We start from the raw sequence: 8,999 nt of genomic DNA, 5'->3' as shown, positions 1-8,999 counted from the left end.
AGGAAGTTCTGCAGTAATAGGCTTTCTAGTGAGATTATTGATAAAAAGCGGAGGTGCTAAAAGAATAAAAAAGAAATAAATTATGGTGTTTGAAGAAAGAAATGTGGAAGTATGGGGTAGACTGAGATAATAAAGGTTCTAGCTGTTTCTTTTTTAATCAAATGTCTTCAGCTCCTGCTGACATTTGGATTTCTAACATTGCTATAGGAAAATAAATATAATAAATTAAATATAATGAGTGGAAGTCTTGTTCAGGCATGACTGGGTACACAGCTGAACCGAATTTCACTAGCAATCTTTGACAAATTTCTAGTGTGTTATTTGGTGGAGGGTTCCTTCTCGTGGGATATACATATATAACCACATATAGCAGCTGGTCTGTCAGGTGTCACACCAGGGACCGAGATCTTGAAACGATTTGTACTAATAGAATCATAGAATCACAGAAGGGTTGGAAGGGACCTTTACAGATCATCTAGTCCAATCATCCTGCCATGGTCAGGGACATCTTACACTCAATCAGGTTGCTCATCCCCATCCAGCCTGGCCTTGAACACTTCCAATGATGGGTCATCCACAGCTTCTCTGGGCAACCTGTTCCTGTGTCTCATCACCCTTATCATAAAAAAATTTCTCTCTTATGTCCAATATAAATCTACCGTCTTTCAGTTTAAAACTGTTGCCCCTTGTGCTGTCATTACAGGCCTTGGTAAAAAGTCTCTTGGTCTTTCTTATAAGCCTTTGTATACTGAAAGGCTGCAATAAGGTCTCCCTGGAGCCTTCTCTTTATGCTGAACAACTCCAGTTCTCTCAGTCTTTCTTCATAGGAGAGATGTTCCAGCCCTCTGATTATTTTTGTGGCCTCCTCTGGACCCACTCTAATAATTTGTTGTGTTTCTTATACTGGGGACCCCAGAGCTGGACGCAGCACTCCAGGTGGAGTCTCACCAGAGCAGAGTAGAGGGGGAGAATCCTCTCCCTCGACCTGCTGGCCACAATTCTCCGGATGCAGCCCAGGATACGGTTGGCTTTCTGGGCTGCCAGCGCACACTGCTGGCTCATGTCCAGCTTTTCATCCACCAGTATCCCCAAGTCCTTCTCCTCCGGGCTGCTCTCCATCCATTCTCCACCCAGCCTGTACTTGTGCTTGGGATTGCCCCAACCCAGGGGCAGGACCTTGCACTTGGCCTTGTTGAACTTCATTATAGTACTAGTCTCAGTATGGACCCTTCAGGGACAATAGAAGTTGCTACTGAATATAATTATTCAGAATAGATTTTTATCACTGAGATACATTCTATTTCATCACTTCATATTTTTTCCAGTCTCTCTTACTTTCTTTTTAGTGTAACTTGCTTGTTGTTTCACCCCAAAAAAGAGATGAAGACCAAAGCACTGTGCTGTGGACTTGACAACTCTGATTATGAGGTTGGCAGGTAGATACATTTAGCTTGTCTCTACCCAGGGAAATAGTTGCTTGGCTATATCCCACGTTACAATGATGAGACTCATACTGTGCATAGGGAATTGAATGATTCATTTTTTATTATTTGAATAGCCTTGCAAACTTTCTCATGGTGAAATCCAATCAGATGGCAATTTCATATCCTACCTCCCTCTCATGCTACAAATAAACTTGAAAACAAAAAATTTAAAATTATTCTAACTTTCGCTTCCATCATGTTTTTAGGCTGTAATTAAAAAGAGCTCTGAGGTGGTGTTTATAACTTGATGAGAATTCAGTATAACAAATATTGGAGGGAAGAGCTTAGGAGGGAGGGAGGAAGAGAGGAATCTATGTGTTTTTTTTCTGACAGGTAGCTATTAACTGACAACTGCAAATAAGATCAAAGCAGAATCTTCCGACTTGTTAAAAGCACCACTTAGTCCACTTTCAGTGACCGTATTTTCATATTACCTTATTTATGCTGCATGACAACTTTGTTTTCATGTTGATGGAGACTGGCAGGAAATGGTGGAACAGAGAAATAATAATTGCCCTTCTGCTGGTGCTGCTGCTTTTCCTGGAGTAGGCATACATAGACTGGGAGAGAGACCGTGTTTCAATCAAACCAGTTCTGATACGGTGCAAGCATGACTCATACTATTTAATTTAAAATAAAACATTGAATATAATTCTGTTTTGCAGCTTGAACAAGATTGTTGAAGATCTCTTTTTGCTGCAATCATAGTCCTATTAAATGGATGTAACCTCCTAACTGCCCACAGGCACTTTGGAGTACCAACATCTCCCCTTCTCTACACAAACCCTTCTGTGCTTTTGAGTGGCTGCATAGCTGGCTATATCAGTAACCTCGGGCAGGAATATCTTTGCTAGGAGAGGCACATCCTCAAGAATGAACAAATGCCAGCTAATTCCATGTGTCTGAGCTTGATATGGTTCTGGGGAGAAAAAAAATAAAAGCTAATTTAAAGAAAACAATCAAATGGTTTTCATTTATATGAGAGTGAGTCTTCTAGCTAGCAATCCCTACTGGTGTCAGGGAGAAAGAAGTCTGTCCCAGAATATTGAGAAAGATCAGCTGTCTTTAAAGATTAACAGCTCTAATTTGTGCTTGGTCTTTGGGGCTTTTTGTTTCTTTCTGGTACTGGGATGCTAAGCAGTCTAGTAACAAAATAATGAAATATCTTTACTGAAAAGCTGCACTGTGGTTGGTCTCAGCCTAACTTAGCAACTAATGAAGGCCTTTAAAGTTCCATACAGCCCTCAGTCTGTTACTACAGGAAGAAATTTAAGACACTAGAGAGTGTATTTGCCTGGAAGTGGAACAGTGTTATACGAGCAACTGCTCTCTCTCACAGACACACACTTTATTCCTTCATTCTTTCTTTCTGTGTTTACCTATTTCCTCAGCCCAGTATACTGGCCTGAGGGTAGTTGCCTGTCTAATCACTTATTCAGCAGTTTTCTAAAAAGGAAGCCACCCATGAGTCATTTCATACTCCCCAGGCCCTTCATACAGATAGCATGCAAGTTCAATCACATACGCAAACTGTTTTCTTTCCATTAAGAAAATTGGTATATCCCTTTTGAGGCTATGCCACCGCATATTGCCAGGCAGCACTCTGCAGAGTGGTACTCCCCTCTGCAGCAGAAGCCACGCAGACCTCCTCCGGTAACATTGACGTATCACCGGATCATGCTTGGAAGTGAACAGCTCTGCGATAAACAGGTTACTTTTACCTTGCTAGTGCCCACAGCTTCTAGATAATTTCAGGCCTGTCAGTGATCCTCTTAACGCCCTGTCTCACAAGCATCCTTCTTTGCTTTATCCAGTTATCAACAAAGCTAGCAGAAATATTTTTTTTCCTCCCTGTTTCTAAACCTTCTAATTAATTGTCGGTAAAGCTTCTCAATGATTACAGAAAATGAAGCAATGATGTTGTGTACAGATAAAATAGAAGACTCGAAGTCCTTGCTACCTGATTTCAAGAAACAGCTGAACAAGGAAGAGTTTTCAGACTACTGTAAACATAGTAATGCACATATTGCTGCAAGTCGTGTTTTCAGTAATTTAAGCATCACTTTTCTTCTTGACGTTTTCACTCTGATTTCCACGAGCAGATCCAGACTTCCTGGAACACAAGCCCCTGCTATTGCATGCAGCCATACCATGTAATCCCCTTCATACAATGATGCAACTCTTCTCAAACCAGGTGGGCTGCTTTTCCCCACTGCTGTACCAACTAACACGATTTTGCCTAATGCTTCCTACAGCTTCATTTGCCTCATTATGGCTAGAGGACAGTGCTGGTATTTGGGTAGCTGGTGATTGTTCCATACACCAAAGCCACAGCTTTTACGGCTCCTTTCCATTTACTTCATTCCTCAAAGTCATCTAGAGTTTCTTACATACATTTCCAACACCTCTGAGATTCATGTTATCAGGGAAATTTTCTAGCCGATCACTAGTTTCCCTGACACCAATCAGTGGAAAAAAAAAAGCGTAATCATTAAAATAAAATATAGCTATATCTTCTCTGTGGGATTTTTTTTGTTTTTAACCTTAGTGTTGCCTTTATTTAGCACATACCTGAGTAGATTTGTATTCCCATATTTAACTGAAACATTCTAAAAAGATGGTCAGGCACCAAAGTCTTTCTTCGCACTTGGATATGTCTGACATTAAGGAGCATATTAGATCAAAGTGGTATTTTTCTCCCTTAAGCTCATCTACTTCTGGTGTTCTGTTTTCTACTCTGTAATATTTTCATTTTTTCTACTGACTGACATTTGCTTACTGCTGTAGTAAGTCCTTGATAATTGCTTTCTCCTACTGGGCTTGTTTAATACTGCAGAAAGGAAAGGTGGTTTTTGTAGGGTCGAATTGCTGTCTTGAGTTGTTGACTTCTATGAACAGCACTGAAGAAGATTTAGAAATCTGGAAAGGGTGGGGGGAAAAAAGAAAAAAGGAAGCTGCAAGGGTTTATTAGCAAGTTTTGAAAAGATGCCTGAAGTTAGAGACTTGCAGACAGATATAGGCCATGCAACTGCCCTCGGTAATCTTCTGCAACTGATGCTGAACCCTGTGGCTCTCTTAACTTGAATCACATTTTCAGAGAATTAGCTCAGTTTTGGAGTCCTAAGTAAATGTCAGGTTCTCCTTTTCTGTCTTTGCAGGGATTTCCCCTTCTGTTTCAAGCCTGAACTAAGACCTTTTGCTTTTAATTTGCCCAAGAGATATGTTTGAGTAATGAATATTTTCAAAGCTGGGGTTTTCCCTTTCCCACCTTCAATAAAATCATAGCATTTCCAATCTTAACTGATATTTGAGATATGTCCCATTCAGGGACCTCATACATCCCAACGCTGCCAAAACCATGATACATACCTCTGAAATGAAGACTAGTGTCGTCTTCTCTCAGAGGCACCCACTCATCTTCTTCAGTAAAGGATCTCCTCAGGGGACTCTCCTGCCAGGGTGGCAGCAGTTATAACATGAAGGGCTTCACTGAATTAAGTCATATGTCATTGCTTGGATTAGATTCATTGGAATAAAGAACCTGAAACTTGTGTAATTTCCCTTATTTTATATGCCATTATTAATCTGGATGAAGAAAAAGTGAAACACTGTGTTGCAGCAGGACATAAGTTTATCATCACATGTCCATTCTGAAGTAAGATATTTGAAAAAAAAAAAAGTCTTAAAAATCCATCACGAAGCTGAAAGCAAATTAGAACAGTTATGAAGTAGGACAGTCCAATCCAGAGGAGGAATGCATACATGGGCAAACTGTGCATCCCAAAGTTGAGGATTATAGCTGTATTCGTTCCTCTAAGAGGGTTTTGGAAGAGTCCAATGTATGAGACTGAGGAATCTTTGCTGTCACTAGAGAAGTAGAGCAGATTTCCACTCTTCCCCATCCCTGTGTTTGGAGGGGGACATCTCTATTGTCACAAGAGGCCAGGACATGATGAGTGGGGTGCTAGGTACTCGACAGCATAGCTGTTGGTCAGTGTCACTGTTTGCTAGTGCCCGGCAGGCTCCTACTGGAAAAGTGGCTACAGGACAAAGGTGGACACTGATGGGTCATCCCTTCACATGCAGTGGGACAGATCTTTGGAGCCTTACGTACGCCAGATGCCCTCCTGACATGTCTTCACACAACTTACCTTCACACATACCTCTAGTGGAATGCAAAGCAATATAACCGGTGCCCTGTGCTGTCACAAATACCCCTGCAGAGCAGGAAAGGGCAAACAGGAAAAGCCAGGGTTGATTGTTTCCGTCAGCCCCGTTTGCATGAGAGCACTCCAGGCTGTGTTCCCAACACACAGTGATTCACATGGTTTTTCCTGCTCTCTGCAGAAGCGGCTTTGGGGAATGCAGCAAGGAGCCCAGAGGCACCTGCTCCCATAGGATCCTTGCGTTAGGGGACAACACAAAGACACTTGTTTCTGTAGCTGCAGCTGTAACTGAGACAGATGAAGAACTTTTACCCACGTTAGTGGTGTATAACTCAAGCAGCAAATTAATCATGAGGCAGGCATGTGGTCGAGAAAACTAACTTATATTAACATCTAATACAGGGTATTTTGTAATTTCTGTGCATACTGTTCATGGAGATTCTGATACTGCCTACTGTGGTAAAAGTTGCAGCTCTGCATAGCGATGGTATAGGCCAATGCACGAGTGTCTCACAGCCTCCTTTCAAGAGCCCATCGTGCTTATTGGTGTGTTTCATTTCCTAAAGGGGAACCACGTTCATGAATAAAATACATGGGATCAAGTCTGGTGCTTCTTCTAACTAACCTGCAGAGATGGCTTGGCTTGTGTTTCACCAGGCACCCAGTACAAGGGCTGAAGGGAAGGAGGGGGGAGGTACTGAGTCCAGCCTTATGCAGACGTTGAAGCTACATTTTACCAATGAGCTTGGAAGAATCCCTCATCTGACCTGAACTGAAAGCGATACTGTATTTGCAGCCATCGCAAGCTTTGCTGTGATGGCAATGATCAAAGGCTCTCAGCATTGCCGCTGTCAACCGACTGAAAGAAGCAATGCACTGGCACATGGTCCTTCTATCTTAACTAAGATCAACTTTAAATTACTCAGTGAAAGAGAAGGTACAAACTGTGACTGGCACGACTTTACGGGGTGGTTTCACAGAGCTTGCTAAGGGGTGCTGACTGCATTTTAACAGAGGGTTTTGACAGGATGCAGGATGTGGCCTTTTTCTTTGCCAACCGTATCTCGAGAAAAATAACCTTTCCTTACTCGTAGTTTGTGCACATGTGCATGTTTACACACAAACAAGCACCAGCGGAGGAAACCGCACAGTGTTCTCAGCTTTGCAGATCAGCTGTTTGACTTCATTGTGTGCCTATCTGCCCAGTAATCTGAGAGCACATAGCAACATGAGTGTTGCTGGGCCAAAAATAGTCCTGCCTTCAGCAAACTTTTCTCATACTAACCCTGAGCAAAAGCATGTGTAGGAAATGGCGTCTGTCAGATAACAGCTGCTAATTATCAGAAAATGGATGAATGCCTGATTGGCTTTCATTAGTGTTAAATGCAATTAAGAAGTCAATTGCTTATATGCGTATAGTCTTTTTACAGTGTATGGTCTCCATTATAGGTTATTTAAAATTTCAGTAATGCTTAAGGTGGTTAGCAGAACTATTTATGATAGGAGCTATCTCACAGTGAAAATCAATCTAACTTCCATTCTCCATTATCACATTCTTTGCTGGGTATTCTGCCCATAGAATTTCAAGAAAATGAAAGAGCAAGAAAGATTCTGTGTCTCAGATGATGTTGAGAGCAGCATGCTTCTGGCCTGTAATCTGTATGAAGCTGTGTTGCATAAAATGCACAATGCAGTTTGCAGTGTTTCTGTGTGTACGTGTAATACATAAACACACATATGTGTGCCACTTGGGGAAGGACAGTGAGACAAACGGCAGAGCTTGCACAGAATTCAGTGGAGTCTGAAGTCCTGACTACCAGGACTACTACAGCTCCACTTGCTACTATATCCAGATCTAAAGTATACAGCGCATACCTACTGTGCACATATAATAGAATGATTTTAAAATTTGTCTTAAAGACAGTGAAAATTGGCATGTACAAGAAGATGAATCACTTGTAACTTCTTATAAACTTCCACAGTTCAGTGTAAGTGATCCACAAAATACGAAGCTGAAACACGCTCCTCTTCGTTCTCTGGAATTCATTTAAGAAATACCCAGAGAGATTTTTTGCAAGACTTCAGTAAAATCACCATGCAAACAAGGAAATCCCCTAGCAGATGAAAGCTTTTGAAGGGATAGGACAAGATTACAGGATCCTTCAAAATGTGGAAATGAGAATGGAAATACTGGGGAAAGGCTTGAGAGCTCAGTATACATGGCATTTAAAATCCCACCAGTAGCATTCTCTAGGACTATCTGAGCCAAGGCAAAAGGAGCTTTATTTACCCTTGTTAAAGATTCTTCTCTTTCTACCTGTGATACTTCGGAATAGATCTACAAATATATAGGAAAATGACTAATTTGAATTTCAGTTCAAGAAATTTTCCCATTTTAAGTTGTTGACACAACTGAGACACAACCTGGGATTAGTGAACAGAGGTAGAACAGCATGCAGATTCAGAGTTCATCCACTTCTGAGAAGCCAATCGTGCTTCCAAAAAAAAATGATGTTAAGGGTCTTAAAAAAAGATGTTAAGGGTTCCCCCTCCTTTTTTTTTTTTTTTAACTTTTCTTAAATTCAATACAGACCTAAAAGAAATGGCATTATAGTTGGATACATTTTCAGTGTCTTTGAAATCATTGGGAAGGTTTCATTTTGCAACACACCATTTTGATGGATTAATTTCCATACACACACACACACCCTGCCCCCGACTTAAGAGATCTTTTGTAGTTCTGGAGAAAAATCTTGGTCTCAGAGTACCCCAGTTGTTTCCCATACATGGGGTAGCACACTGATTGGGGTTATTTTTTTTTGTTGTGTGCATTCTACAACAGTAATTTGAGAATGAAAATTTCAAATTCTAGCTCAATGCTATGTTTATTAGACATAGGTATTCCACTTTCAATTTATTCCACTTCCAAAGACATAGTTACCTAGCTTGTTTGTTTAATGGGCAGGTTTCCATCCTGACATTTCCTGGCTCCTGGTTTTCTGTTGTATAACAACTCACTTTGAATTGCGCTTTAACTGGTATTCCAGGTTATAGGCTTCAGTTTTGCATTGGATTGCAAATCTTTAAAAACCCCATTGTTTCACAGAACATTAAATGAGCACATCTATTCACAAATATTTTTAAGCAAAATAACATTTCTGGTATTAATTTAATTAGCCCATCAGATTTGTTAGAGCTGGCAATTCTCAAAAATGAATGATGATAGGTTATTTACTCTTAGTGCTTAATCGTGTAGAGAAACCATGATTTTTGGCCTGTTTTGAAGCTGTGCATCCTACATACATTTTTTTCCATTCCCAGTATGATAAAGCAAAACTTCAGAAAATAA

The sequence above is a fragment of the Eurypyga helias genome, unplaced genomic scaffold, assembly GCF_000690775.1.
Source record: "Eurypyga helias isolate BGI_N326 unplaced genomic scaffold, ASM69077v1 scaffold12860, whole genome shotgun sequence".
In the NCBI taxonomy this organism is placed as follows: domain Eukaryota; kingdom Metazoa; phylum Chordata; class Aves; order Eurypygiformes; family Eurypygidae; genus Eurypyga; species Eurypyga helias.
The sequence above is the reverse complement of the archived record's forward strand: the minus strand, read 5'-3'. Positions refer to the sequence as shown.